The sequence below is a fragment of the Dama dama genome, chromosome 31 (assembly GCF_033118175.1).
Source record: "Dama dama isolate Ldn47 chromosome 31, ASM3311817v1, whole genome shotgun sequence".
Taxonomy (NCBI): domain Eukaryota; kingdom Metazoa; phylum Chordata; class Mammalia; order Artiodactyla; family Cervidae; genus Dama; species Dama dama.
In genome coordinates, this window is record NC_083711.1 from 40,459,590 (window position 1) to 40,475,116 (window position 15,527).

General features: G+C 43.5%; 1 protein-coding gene across 1 annotated transcript in view; it reads left to right on the top strand.

Moving 5' to 3' along the window:
• Positions 1-13,141: 13,141 nt before the first annotated feature.
• CSNKA2IP (casein kinase 2 subunit alpha' interacting protein) overlaps positions 13,142-15,527 on the top strand; it is a 219,299-nt gene continuing 216,913 nt past the window's right edge. The window contains exon 1 of the mRNA XM_061133908.1: positions 13,142-13,248. The gene's annotated coding sequence lies outside the window, so the exon portion shown is untranslated. The remainder of the gene's footprint in view (positions 13,249-15,527) is intronic.

Sequence of the window (15,527 nt, forward strand, 5' to 3'; positions counted from 1 at the left end):
TCACTCTATGGAGGGGTTCTGGGAATACTATAACCACAAGTGTGAAGCTGGAGTCACGAGAAACCCTCAATGGAATTAGAGCTCAATAAATCAAAATTTGCTCTTTTACCTCTATGGTATAGCTCTGTACTCACTGTGGTGCCTATGCTTTGGAGCATTCTTGCTGCCTTTTTAATTATTGTGGGACTTCTTGTTTCCGGTTCCGGCAGGTTTAGATTTGGGAGGGGTCTTTGGCTGTATGCTTGGTTGTGGTGTGTCTCAAACACTTAGGGTCCAGGGACTGTGCCATGGTAATAAATCCCTCTCACCTGCCATCACCAAATAAGAAAAGAAAGAATGAGTATGAAGAACTGTGAGGCATTTTGATACCATTTTGTGGAGGTACATAATAAATACATCCTTGTCACGTTGTTACATCACACATATGAAGGTTAATAGGTTCGTGGATTGGCAATGGTCCACCTAGAAGACCCTGCAGGCTACTGAGTCTTGTAGCTGACTGATAGGCTATGAATTACTCTTTTTGACAATCGCTGCAATACAGTTATCATTCTTCTCTTTAACTTATGCATTCCTCAATTGAAAACCTGGTGAATTATTTTATCCCAAAATTTCTTGCTCTTGTATGTCTCCTCCACTCCCATTTTAAAGTACTAGCAAAATCTTAATTTCTTTAATTGAGAAAACACTAAGCAGATTTATCTTGCCAAGCAGATCAACCCCCTTCAAAACCCACATACGTCTAGAGTATGGGTTCAAATTCTGGTCTTTATCATTTGTTAGCTCTATAACCACGGATAGGTTACTTAGTCTTTAAATGTCTTTTTTTTTTCTAAAATGGCAAAAATATTAGCACCCATCTCCTAGGATTGCAGTGAGGTTTATCAGTAAGCTTCCATTGTGTCACAAACCATCAAGAACTTAGTGGCCCAATACAATACACATGTATTATTTCTACAACTCCAAGGATTGGCTAGGAGATCCTTCTGATCTGGAGAGGCCTGGCTGAAGATGGCGAGCTTGGGGTGGTTTCATTTACATGTCCGAATGTGTCTCATCATCCAACAGGCTAACCCAGGCTTCTTTACATGGTGCTCTCAGAGCTACAAACGAGAATAAGCCCATTTTCAAGCCTCTATTTGCTAATGCCTTCTGATGAAAGAAAATCACATAGTCAAGTCCAAATTAAAGGGGTAGAGAGACAGACCATATCCCTTGATAGGAGAAGTGGGAATTCACACCACAAAGAAGCTACAGTCAAGGCTGGGTAGAATTTGTGATTTGCCATGAGGATGAGATTAGTTAGTAGTGCTGAGAGGCAAGTGCTTAGGATGAGAGATGGTGTATATAAAGAGTTAAATGTTATCTACCACTTTCATCAAGTGTGTAAGTAGCACCACCTTCACACACAGCTCTCACCATTAGAGCAAGTTTTGTGTTATCTCTTTTATATGTAAATTTAAAAGTATATCAATTTGGATGCTGCTGAAATTCTGATCTTCAACTTCTGAATCCTCTGCAATATCCTCCCAGATGGACTCAATTTTTAAGAGGGTAACACGGTCATTACAGAAAAAAAAACATATTATCTCTTCAATTCATTCTTTATACTGCTTCCAGAGTGATAAACTTCTTACAAAAAATCCGGGTTCTTCTTTTTTAATTTCTAGCTTTCTGGCCCTGTTTTCCACAATATTCTCATCCTGCCCCCAAACTCAACCCACATGCCTTGAATTGCTGCTTAAATTTGCTAAAACTTTTTGCAAATGCAATTCCTTCTGCCTATACTTTTCTCTAGTAACAGAGAATGGGAACTTCGTGAAACGTCATGTTTTTAAAAAGACCATCCCGCACATCTCCTGCAGAGATAAGGACTTCCTTCTTCTGAGTTCCTGTAGCATTCTCTACATGCTAGAAACCGAATCCACATTTCATTCGCAAGAGAATCCTTTTCAACACAGTACTCCAGGTAGCTACTAACATCTAACTGTTCAGAATGTGAACTTACAATATAAGGGTGGATTCTGACTCTTATGAACATTTCCTCTTTTATATATTTTTATTTGCTTTCTGTGCTCACAGTTTCACAAAAATATAAACCAAAAGACTGGTGCAAAGCAGGGGAATCACTCTTCAGTGGTGAAAAGAATTGAAATCAGTGTATGATCAGGAAAGCTCGGTGAGACTAAGGGAACTGTAGGGTCAATTCAAGTAGAACTGAGATACCAGAAAAAAACTGTCTTTCAGAATAAATGGACAACTACCACAGGAATATGTGTATGTTTCCCTGTGTGAGGCCAGGATCTATCAGAGCAGGGCAGTGGAGAGTGTAGGTTAGCAGGAGTGCTGCTGAAAGGAAACCATACCAGAATAGCTCAGGAGTTGATTACTAGCTTCTTGAAGGTAGTGACAGTTTCTGACAATTTTTCTGTTTTTTATTTGTTTGTTGTTAGCGATTGTACAGTGCAAGCCACCTAAAGGAACACTGTGAACTACCCTGTGTAATGAATGAAAAAATTCATAATGCAGTATTCAGCTTTAGCTCACAGAATGAATGTACATCCTTCTGCCCATTAACACAAAGTGTAAGAAAAATTTCTGATGTGGGGAATAGCTTTCGTCAGAAGAAATAAGTGTCAGTGTTCTCTAACTTTGCCTTGGAGGAGGGGATCTCGAACTACACCTTCCTAGAGTCTGTTCAAACCAGTAGAATCAGTGGTATGTGAAGCTGGGCTTGGGTGAAAACATCTAGATTAGACAGGGAATGCAAGTGTCTACTCCAGGATTACTGAAGGACAGGGACACTGTTCATGCAGATGATCCCATTCCTACCCTGAAATAATCCTAGCTCTTTCTTTAGACAGGGCTCTTGACTGTGGGTGATTCTAACCCCTCAGGGACACTGGCTAATCTCTGGAGATGTTTCTAGTTGTTACAGTGGGCAGGGGATGTTACTGGCATCTAATGCATAGAGGCCAGGGCTTCCCAGGTGGTGCTAGTGGTAAACAACCCACCTGCCAATGCAGGAGATATAAGAGATGTGGGTTCAGTCCCGAGGTCAGGAAGATTCTTGGGAGGAGGGCATGACAACTCACTCCAGTATTCTTGCCTGGAGAATCCCAGGGACAGAGGAGCCTGGTGGGCTACAGTCCAAAGAACTGCGAAGAGTCAGACACCACTGAGCGACTTTGCATGCATGCATGTGATGCACAGAGGCCAGGGATGCTGCTACTCATCTGCAATACAAAGAACAGCCCCTCACAACAAAGGTGTCCACGCTGCTATTGTTGGGAAACCCTGCTTTAAAGCAGATCTAGTATTGGTCTGGATCAGATTTGGGGGTTTCCAACTCGTTATAGGATCACTCCTTAATAGTGAAGGATATTTTGTGATGGATACTACTCTAAATAGAGAGGTGGACCATAAAGAGCGCTGAGCACTGAAGAATTAATGCTTTTGAATTGTGGTGCTGAAAAAGACTCTTGAGAGTCCCTTGTACTGCAAGGAGATCAAACCAGTCCATCCTAAAGGAAATCAGTCCTGAATATTCACTGGAAGGACTGATGCTGAAGCTGAAGCTCCAATACTTTGGCCACCTGATGCGAAGAACTGACTCATTAGAAAAGACCTTGATGCTGGGAAGGATTGAAGGCAGGAGGAGAGGGGGACGACAGAGGATGAGATGGTTGGATGGCATCACCGACTCGATGGACTTGCATTTGAGCAAGCTCTGGGAGTTGGTGATGGACAGGGAAGCCTGGCGTGCTGCAGTCCTTGAGGTCGCAAAGAGTCGGATACGACTGAGCAACTGAGCTGCAGTACTCAGCGCTCAGTCACTTCAGTCGTGTCTGACTCTTTGTGACCCCATGGACTGTAGCCCACCAGGCTCAGTGTCCATGTGATTCTCCAGGCAAGAATACTGGAGTGGGTTGCCATGCCCTCCTCCAGGGAATCTTCCCAACCCAGGAATCGAACTGACTGAGTGAAGTATAATTCTTCCCTTCCCCTAATTTTACTGAGACATAGCTGACATACAGCACTGTGTAAGTTTAAAGTGTATAGTAGAAGGATTCGACTCACATAAACTGTGAAATGATTACCACGGATAAGTTTAGTTAACGTGAATCATCTCATATAGATACAAAAAATTAAAAAAATGTTGTTTTCCTTGTGATGAGAACTCAGGATCTACTTCCTTAACAAATTCCAAATATGCCATACAAGCAGTGGTAACTAGAATCATCATGTTGTATATTGCACCCCTAGTAAAATGTCTTGTAACTGAAAGTTCATACCTTTTGACCGCCTTCATCCAATTCCCCCTTCTATATTTTAATAATGTTTTAGAATAACAATAACTTTATTAACTATATCATTACCATGTTCTTTTCTTGGAAATAAGATCTTTAAAGATTTAAACTTAACTGGTTTTGAAGAGATTTTATTTTAAATGAAGCAGAAACCGCTCAATCAAACTTAAAATGGCCTTGAAATAAACTAAACTGATTTCTCTCAAATTGGAATCTAACCGATAGTAACTAGGCCGCAATTACAAGCAGTATTCACAACCTGGGCCTTCAGAGTACCAAATGGAGCCCTTGAGGCTGATATAGTAGATGAACTCGTATTGGTTTGGATTTCATTATACTTAATAACTATGATAAATGCCAGTCACGGATTCTTGCAAATTCAATCCTGGGAAAGTTTCCATAAAGATGTGACTCAGGTAAAACGAATGTGTTTTAAGTATCTAATCTACAGTGAACAATTTGTCCTATCCCCAAGGAATGAAACAGTAATTTCAAACACATGTTTGGGTAACCGGACAGTAAAGGCAATCTGAAGACTGCCATAGTAGCTTGTTTGAGAAAACGGTTTTCATGTGCAGTCTCACTGGCAAGATTCTGCTCAGATAGTAAAAATGATCCTGTCCAGGGAGGAGAGGATCAGTTAGTTTTCAATGGTGCCCAACTGGGAACCACCAGTACTTTGGTGGGACCTCTTGGAGCCCCAGATGGTTGATGTGAACTTTCTCATTCACAGAAGATGTTGTGCCTCAAATTAACCCTTTCCTCCCCCTCTCATCCTTTCTTTCCCCTGATGTGTTCATGGGGCGATCCTAGTGGCTTTGACATGGAAACCATGCAACTGTTTGCAGACAACTGACAGACGGAAAACAGCACAGCCTGACCCAGTGATTGAAGGTACATTGCAAAAAAATCTGCATCAATGCCAGGGGTCATAAAACTATTACCCTTCCAAATATATGATGATTTAAATGCAGAACATTTCCCTTATATTTAGACTTAGAGTAACATCACCTGAAAACTTCAGTTTTCCTTTGAGTTCACAAGGCTTCTTTACCTGGCGTGGGAGAGGGAGGAAGCCTGATGGCTAAAGTTGGATTTAGAGGGTGAGGGCCAAAACCCCAACCCCAACCCTGGCCCTACGCACGTCCTTGGGGAACAGTCTGATGGTGCCACTACTGGGACCTTAAAACGGTTGGATCTAACAGGACAAAAGAAAGATATTTTTCTCCTTAAATGTAACAACTGAAAGCTCCTTGGGAGCATGTACTTTGAGTAACCTCAGGTGATGGATACTCTGGTAAAAGTAACTACCTCTCAATCCTTACAATAACAGTAGAACCAAGGGCAGGGGCTTGGTGTAGAGGATGTAAATCCCAGCCAGGAGAAGTGATCTGAGGCTCCTGCCATGCAAAGTTTGTCCTTGGGGAACAGGTAGACCCTCAAGCATCCCCCACTAATATCAGCTGTGGTGGGAGGGTTGGCCATTAGGTCCACTTTTCTACCTTCCTCGCCATGGGGTCCTATCTTTCACCTCTTTCCCTCCATCTTGTCCATCTCTCATCTACTGTATCTTTGTTGGACCAGAGCATGAGAAAAAAATCTGCCCCTTCCCTTCCCCTAGAGGAGGGTGGCTAGAGGTGAAATCTGAGGTTCGGCCTGGAACCTACTATTCACTCTCAAAGACAGGAAGCCTGGGGAGACCAGAGCTAAGTCCTTTTTAGCAGGGTTTCTTTGAGATGCTCCCTCTCCACTTCAGAAGGACTTTGCTCTGAGAGAGTCTGAGGGCCAGGTGCTCTGGATTTGCTCATGCACCTTTGCAGCTGAGAAGCTCCACTGGGCAAGCCCAGCCCCTCTGCAGTCTCTAATGGACCTCCGCACGGAAGCTCCTTTCACTTTTTGTCTACTCTTTACTAAATTAACAATAGAGACAGTAGTGGCCATTCCACTTGGAGGGAGTGGAGGGAATGATTTCTTTTTCTAAAGAAAAAAAAAAAAAACCTTAAAAATTCTGCATTACTTTCAAAAAATATAAAAAGAATAACCTTTCCAGTGACCACTGGATTGTTTTAATTTCTCCAACTTTTTTTTCTTTGCCTTGTAAATAGGATTCAGTCATTGGCAATTTTGTTCACTTCAGATAGTGCACTATTCTAATAGGTACAGCTTTTGGGCTATCCATGGCTTGCCTCACTCTAACCCCACCCCTCTCTCCTGGGTCCTGGTGCACACAAGGGTCTGTTTCCCCAGTCCTGTGTAAGTTCTGGGGGCTCTATGGTGGGGTTAATGGTGACCTCCTCCAAGAGGGCTGATGCCATGCCCAGGTCTACTGTACCCAGAGCCGCTGCCCCTGCAGCAGTCCACTGCTGACCCGTACCTCCTCAGGAGACACTCAAACACAGTTCTGCCTCAGTCTCTGTGGGGTCTCTGGGTCCTGGTGCACACAAGGTATGTTTGAGCCCTCCGAGAGTCTCTGGCGGGTATGGGGTTTGATTCTAAACATGATTTTGCCCATCCTACCATCTTGCTGGGGCTTTTCTTTTGCCTCCTCTTTTGGTGTCCCTTGGACGCAGGGTATCATTTTTTGGTGGATCCAACATTCTCCTGTTGATGGTTTTTCAGCAGCGACTCAGGAGAAAGGAGCAGTGACCTCACAAGAGACTAACCCAGATTTGCCCGTCAGTGTCCAGGAGTCTCCAGCAGAGGCGTGGGTCGGCAGTGGCCTGCTGCAGGGTTGGAGGCGCTGAGTGCAGCAGTGTCTGCATGGGACCTTTTGAAGGAGTGGCCATTATCTTCATTACTTCCACCATAGTTTGGCCTCAGGTCAAACAACAGGGAGGGAACAAAGCCCCGCCCATAAACAGACAATTGGATTAAAGACTTACTGAGCATGGCCCTGCCCATCAGAACAAGATCCCTCACTCAGTCTCTCTAATCAGGAAGCTTCCATAAGCCCCTTATCCTTCTCCATCAGAGGGCAGACAGACTGAAAACCATGGTCACAGAAAACTAACCAGTCTGATCACATGGACCACAGCCACGTCTAACTCAATGAAATTATGAGCTATGCCAAATATGATCACCCAAGACGGATGGGTCATGGTGGAGAGTTCTGACAAAATGTAGTCCACTGGAGAAAGGAATGGCAAACCACTTCAGTATTCTTGCCTTGAGAACCCCATGAACAGTATGAAAAGGCAAAAAGATAGGATACTGAAAGATGAACTCCCCAGGTCAGTAGGTGCCCAATATGCTACTGGAGCTCAATGGAGAAATAACTCCAGAAAGAATGAAGAGATGGAGCCAAAGCAAAAACAACTCCCAGTTGTGGATATGACTGGTGGTGGAAGCAAGGTCTGATGCTGTAAAGAGCAATACTGCATAGGAACCTGGAATGTTAGGTCCATGAATCAAGGCAAATTAGAAGTGGTCAGACAGGAGATGGCAAGAGTGAAGGTCAACATTCTGGGAATCAGCGAACTAAGATAGACTGGAATAGGTGAATTTAACTCAGATGACCATTATACCTACTACTGTAGACAGGAATCCCTTAGAAGAAATGGAGTAGCCAACATAGTCAACAAAAGAGTCTGAAATGCAGTACTTGGATGCAGTTTCAAAAATGACAGAATGATCTCTGTGCATTTCCAAGGCAAACCATTTAATATCACAGTAATCCAAGTCTATGCCCTGACCAGTAATGCTGAAGAAGCTGAAGTTGAATCGTTCTATGAAGACCTACAAGACCTTTTAGAACTAACACCCAAAAAAGATGTCCTTTTCATTATAGGGGACTGGAATGCAAAAGTAGGAAGTCAAGAAGCACCTGGAGTAACAGGCAAATTTGGCCTTGGAGTACAGAATGAAGCAGGGCAAAGGCTAACAGAGTTCTGCCAAGAGAACGCACTGGTCATAGGAAACAGTCTCTTCCAACAACACAAGAGAAGACTCTACACATGGACATCACCAGATAGCCAACACCGAAATCAGATTGACTATATTCTTTGCAGCCAAAGATGGAGAAGTTCTATATGGTCAGCAAAAACAAGACTGGGAGCTGACCGTGGCTCAGATCATGAACTCCTTATTGCCAAATGCAGACTTAAATTGAAGAAAGTGGGGAAAACCATTAGACAATTCAGGTATGACCTAAATGAAATCCCTTTTGATTATACAGTGGAAGTGAGATATAGATTTAAGGGACTAGATCTGATAGACAAAGTGACTGATGAACTATGGACGGAGGTTCGTGACATTGTACAGGAGACAGGGATCAAGACCATCCCCAAGAAAAAGAAATGGAAAGAAGCAAAATGGCTGTCTGAAGAGGCCTTACAAATAGCTGAGAAAAGACGAGAAGCAAAAAGCAAAGGAGAAAAGGAAAGATATACCCATGTGAATGCAGAGTTCCAAAGAAGAGCAAGGAGAGAGAAGAAAGCCTTCCTCAGTGATCAATGCAAAGAAAGAGGAAAACAATAGAATGGGAAAGACTAGAGATCTCTTCAAGAAAATTAGAGATACCAAGGGAACATTTGATGCAAAGATGGGTTCAATAAAGGACAGAAATAGTAGGGACCTAACAGAAAAAGAAGTTATTAAAAAGAGGTGGCAAGAATACATAGAAGAACTATACAAAAAAGATCTTCACGACCCAGATAATCGCGATGGTGTGATCACTCACCTAGAACCACACATCCTCGAATGTGCAGTCAAGTGGGCCTTAGGAAGTATCACTACAAACAAAGCTAGTGGAGGTGATGGAATTCCAGTTGAACTACTTCAAATCCTAAAAGATGATGCTATGAAAGTACTGCACTCAATACGCCAGCAAATTTGGAAAACTCAGCAGTGGCCACAGGACTGGAAAAGGTCAGTTTTCATTCCGATCCTAAAGAAAGGCAATCCCAAAGATTGCTCAAACTACTGCACAATTGCACTCGTCTCACACACTAGCAAAGTAATGCTCAAAATTCTCTAAGCCAGGCTTCAGCAATATGTGTACCATGAACTTCCAGGTGTTCAAGCTGGTTTTAGAAAAGGCAGAGGAACCGGAGATCAAATTGCCAACATCGGCTGGATCATCGAAAAAGCAAGAGAGTTCCAGAAAAACATCTATTTCTGCTTTATTGACCATGCCAAAGCCTTTGGCTGTGTGGATCACCATAAACTGTGGAAAATTCTGAAAGAGATAGGAATACCAGACCACCTGACCTGCCTCTTGAGAAACCTGTATGCAGGTCAGGAAGCAACAGTTAGAACTGGACACGGAACAACAGACTGGTTCCAAATAGGAAGAGGAGCATGTCAAGGCTGTATATTGTCACCCTGGTTATTTAACTTATATGCAGAGGACATCATGAGAAATGATGGGCTGGAGGAAGCATAAACTGGAATAAAGATTGCCAGGAGAGATATCAATAACCTCAGATATTCAGATGACACCACCCTCATGGCAGAAAGTGAAGAAGAACTAAAGAGCCTCCTGATGCAAATGAAAAAAGAGAGTGAAAACGTTGGCTTAAAACTCAACATTCAGAAAACTAAGATCATGGCATCTGTTCCCATCACTTCATGGCAAATAGATGTGGAAACAGTGGTAACAGTGGTTGACTTTATTTGGGGGGGGGCTCCAAAATCACTGCAGATGATGACTGCAGCCATGAAACTAAAAGACACTTACTCATTGGAAGGAAAGTTATGACCAACCTAGACAGCATATTAAAAAGCAGAGACTTTTTTTTGTCAATAAAGGTCTGTTTAGTCAAGGCTATGGTTTTTCCAGTGGTCATGTATGGATGTGAGAGTTGGACTATAAAGAAAGCCAAGTGCAGAAGAATTGATGCTTTTGAACTGTGTTGTTGGAGAAGACTCTTGAGAGTCCCTTGGACTGCAAGGAGACCCAATCAGTCCATCCTAAAGGAGATCAGTCCTGGGTGTTCATTGGAAGGACTGATGTTCAAGCTGAAACTCCAATACTTTGGCCACCTGATGTGAAGAGCTGACTCATTGGAAAAGACCCTGATGCTGGGAAAGATTGAGGGTGGGAGGAGAAGGTGAAGACAGAGGATAAGATGGTTGGATGGCATCATTGACTCAATGGACATGGGTTTGGGTGGACTCCGGAAGTTGGTGATGGACAGGGAGGCCTGGCGTGCTGCAGTTCATGGGGTCGCAAAGAGTCGGACACAACTGAGTGACTTAACTGAACTGAACTGAAATATAAGAAATCATGCTTAACATTATTAATGATTAGGTAACTGAAAAGTAAAATCACCATAAGATACCACTTCACACATATGAGGATAGCTAGAATCAAAAGTCAGATAATAACAAAAATTGGCAAGTATTTGGAAAAACTGGAACACTCATACCCTTGGGGTAGAGATATAAAATGATGAAGCCACTTTGTAAAGCAGTCTGGCAGTCTCTCAAAAGGTTAAATATAGATGTACCACATGATCTAGCTCTTCTCCTCCTACGTATATTCCCAAAAGAAGTGAGAATATGTTTACTCAAGAATCTGTGCACAGATGCACAAAGCAGCATTATTGATATTAGTCAAAATGTGGAAACGACCCAAATGTCCGTTACATGATAGAATGGATAAATAAAATGTGGAATGGAATACTATTTTGCAATATAAAGTAATAAAGTGCTGATATATGATACAGTGTGGGTGGACCTGAAAACATTATGCTCAGTAAGAGAAGCCAGTAACAGATGAATTCACATGATACGATTCCATTATATGAATAAGCAGAATAGTAAAAACTAAAGAAATTGAAAATAGACGAGTAATTATCTAGGTCTTTGGTGGAGAAGAGGCGGGATATCTGTTGAAGGGTGCAGGCTGCTTTTTGGCATGGTAGAATTGTTCAAAAATTAGAATATACTTGAAAACAATTGTGTGGGACACACACACACACACACACACACACACACACACACACACATTTCACTTTTTAAATGTCATCCACAGTTCTACTCAGTCCTCACTATAACTACCACTTTTCAAAGTCTCCGTCCTGAGCTTTTCCCCACATTTCAGATGTGTGTGTCTAGCTGCCCACTTGATGTCTCCACTCACTGTTTTCTGAAACATCTCAGAACCTTAACAGCACCAAAACAAAACTTCTCATGAGCCTACTGACAACTGTCACATCCAAGTTGAGGAAGGATATATTCCTTCAACTGCCAGAACCAAAAACCATGGAGTCATCCTTAACTTTCTCTTTTTCTCCCTCACCTACAACATCCCAAAATCTACTCGGCTCTTCATTAAAAATGTACCTAGAACCCCAACTTGTCTACCATCTCCATGGCCACAGTTCTGGTCCTTCAACACTCATCTGGACAACAGCGGTGATCTCCTCCTGGACTCCTGCCTCCTTCCTTAACTCCAAAGTCTTTTCTCCCCAGCCCATGGAGCCCACTAAAACTGGTTAACACCACCTACTTCCTTTTATCCAAACCTCTCACTACCGCCAGAAATGATGCCAGACTTCTTAGATAGCCTCATCACAGGCCTGATTACTGATCCTCAGTTCTTTGTTCTTAACATAAAGATGGAGGCCTCCTGTATGTACCCTGTTCCCACCTTAGTCACATGTCCAAACATCTGCATATGCTGGGATCTGTTCCTGAGATAACCTTCCACACCAGTTTACACTGGTTGTCAGGAGTGGAAATACCTCTATGTTACCCCTGTCCGGCCCCTAAGACCCAGGGCTTGGGGACATCCCCAGGACCCCCACACTCAAGCCCTGAGAATATACAAAGGGAAGAGTCTCAATACCCCGCAACACCCAGACACTTTAACAGCAGTGTCCTTATCGCTGAGGGATGGAGACACCCTCTCCTGCCATGTATGGGATCCCTCAGTACTTTAAAACCTCTGCAACCTGTGGGAAAAGGAAGGGAACTATGGCTGGGCTCCAGGTATGCAGGAATCTCCTGTATCCCCACCCACGCTTGGGACCTGGTGACCTCAGCTTAACTTCGGTCTGCTTCAGCCCTCAGGGCTGCCCCGCCGCAGGTCTCTGCTCTTGAACAAGGCCTCTGGTTCCCTGTGCCTCAGCGTCCCCAGCACCCACACTCCAGCCTATTCCCGCCTCCAGACGTATCTGGCTATCTTCTAAACGATGGATCAGACAGTCAAGACTCTGCCTGCGATGTGGGAGACCCGGGTTCAATCCCTGGACTGGGATGTCCTGAAGAAAGGACATGGCAACCCACTCCAGGATTCTTGCCTCCAGAAGCCCGTGGACAGAGGAGCCTGGCAGGCTTACAGCCCATGGGGTCACAAAGAGCGGGACACGACTGAGCGACTACCAAACGCTAACATATCACGCGCCCACCAGCCTCCAAGGCCTCAGCAAGAAGGAGCCACCCTCCTGCCCATCCTGAGGCACTCGGCCGCACTGCTGACTGGACACACGACGAACCCAGATTTCCGAGTCCTCCCGCCCGGGGCTGACCGCCAAGCCTCTCCCCGGGCCGGGCCCTCCGCCCGTGACCCCTGCCCACGCGCCGCCGTCACACTTCGTCAGAAACAGGGCCCCGCCCACGGCCGCCCGAGAGGCCGGGCCTGGGCTGCAGGCCCGGGAGCGGTGCCCGGCACCCTGGGCTTCAGCGTCTGGCGGAGCGTTTACCTGCGGCGCGTCCCACCGCGCGGCCTCTGCGTCCCGAGTCGGCGGGCGCAGCGTGGCTGGAGCGGCCCGAGAGGACGGGGCGCTGGGCACGGGTCCGTATTCCGGCCTGGTCCGGTCGCCTCCAGGGGTGTCGCCAGCCTCGGGCCAGTCTTTGTGGCGGGGAAGGGAGAGCGGCCCCTCCACTGGCCTCCTCAGACTCATCATCCCGTCCTGAACCAGCACCTCGTGAGAACAGACCCAGGGCGGGCAAAATGGCCGCGTAAAGAAGGCTGGGAGTCCCTGCTGGACAGGTTTGCTCGTTTGTTATACTTTTTTTTTTTTAGAAATTGAAGTGTAGTTGATTTACAATGTTGTGTTAATTTCAGGGGTACTGCAAAGTGATTCAGTTATATATATATATATATGTTTTGTTTCAGTTTCTTTTCCTTTATAGAAAGAAAGAAAGGGAAGTCGCTCAGTCGTGTCTGACTCTTTGCAACCCCATGGGCTGTAGCCTACCAGGCTCCTCCGTCCATGGAATTTTCCAGACAAGAATACTGGAGTGGGTTGCCATCTCCTTCTCCAGGGGATCTTTAAACCCTTGCGTATAGTTCTTGTGCAGTAGGTTCTTGTTGGTTATCTTTTATATACAGATCCGTATGTTGATCAACATCTTGTATGTTGATCCTCGACTCCTAATATACCCTCCCCTCCAATAACTATCCATCTTCCTCTGTGGCTCAGCTGGCAAAGAATCCGCCTGCAATGCAGGAGACCTGGGTTCGATCCCTGGGTTGGGAAGACCCCCTGGAGAAGGGAACGGCTACCCACTCCAGTGTTCTGGTCTGGAGAATACCTTGGACTTGTATAGTCCATGGGCTGGCAAGGAGTCAAACAGGACTAAGCGACTTTGACTTTCACTTCCGGTAACCATCAGTTTATTTTTCTATGTCTGTGGGTCTATTTCTGATTTGTATGTAAGTTCATTTGTATCATTTTTTTCTTTTTCAGATTTCACATATAAGTGGTATTGTATAACGTTTGTCTGCTTTACTTCACTTAGTATGACAGTCTCTAGGCCCGTCCATGTTAACATGCATGGTATTATTCCATTCTTTTTTAAGGCTGAGTAATATTCCATTGTATATATTACCACATCTTCTTTATTCATTCCCCTGTAGATGGACATTTAGGTTGCTTCCATGTCTTGGCTATTATAAATAATACTGTATGGACATTGCGGTGCATGTATCTTTGAAATTATGGTTTTCTCCAGATGTGTGTCCAGAAGTGGGATTTCTGGATCCTATGGTAGCTCTATTTTTAGGTCTTTAAGACCTCCTGGAGAGTTTTGATCCTAAATGGATATTGAGGAAACTTAGCCTTCTGAAACCAGTTTGCCAGCTCTTATCATCGACTATTATTTTTGTAGTTAATTTTGACAGTTTTAATGAACCGTTGAACTGAGTGACAGAGTTTCAACATATAAAGCACATAAGATTCTTTTATTTGGGTCACATCTAGAATGCTTTTGTCTGTACTTGAATGTAAATTTTCAGAGCATGACAATAAATCTGAATGACACGTCTCATTTACATTATTGAAGTTGTTATGCTGATTAGATATGTTGGTAATGGTAACTAATCAAACACCTGTCATTGATTACACATGATTTCAGGAATGCCAACAGTTTTTCAGTTTTAGGATTGTCCAAATGCCAAGATTGAATCTAGAGTCAGACGGTTTTGGCAGAATTCTGGGGAGAAATTGACAGAGTGCTGTGCATAGAGGGGAACTCAAGAAATATTCACATTTTGACTAGTTGAGGATATTAATTATTATTTTAAAAACATTGAATTGTGTGTATGTGTGTGTAAAAAGAATGTATGAAGTCTCAGAGATATATAACCTGTATCAGCAAGTACTAAAGTTAAGAGAACTTCCTTACCGCTGTCTTGATTATAGAAGGTTTGTTTTAGTTTCCGTCTGAAGTTCATTGAAAGGTGCTGTTTGGAAACTTCTGTAATTGATTTAACATTTTGCAGTTAGGATACTTGACACACTTGTCATTTCATGTGGAAAAAAGTAGACATTTGAAAAAATGAAATGTGTTCTCATAAGTGCCTTTCCAGGGTCACTCAATGGTAAATGGAAAGTTGCTTTGCATTAGTAAAATACATTTTCATTTATAAGATGCCAGAAATGATTCGTTCTTGTTTTCAGTTTCTGAGTCATCTATATGTAACAATTCTGCAGGTTTCCAGAGAAATGAATTATAATCTTTTGGCAATGTAAGTTTTGTCTAGAGAACCTTTATACTATTGCAGAACTTGAGAGACAAAAGTCTCAGAAGAACACATGTAGGAACATATCAAAATTCTAAAGGCTTTTTCCAAATCCTTAGGATAAAATCTGCTAATCTGTGGTCCAGAATGTAGTCAAGATAAAAAGAACAGCATTTTTTTTTTTTTCACTTTGGTCTGCTGCAAATGTGTTTAGTGAGTGACAACTGATGTGCTCAGTAATAGAACAAAAAGTCAACATGATTACTTATGGAAATGTTTGCTCCCAGGCATTGTGGGGCTAGCAG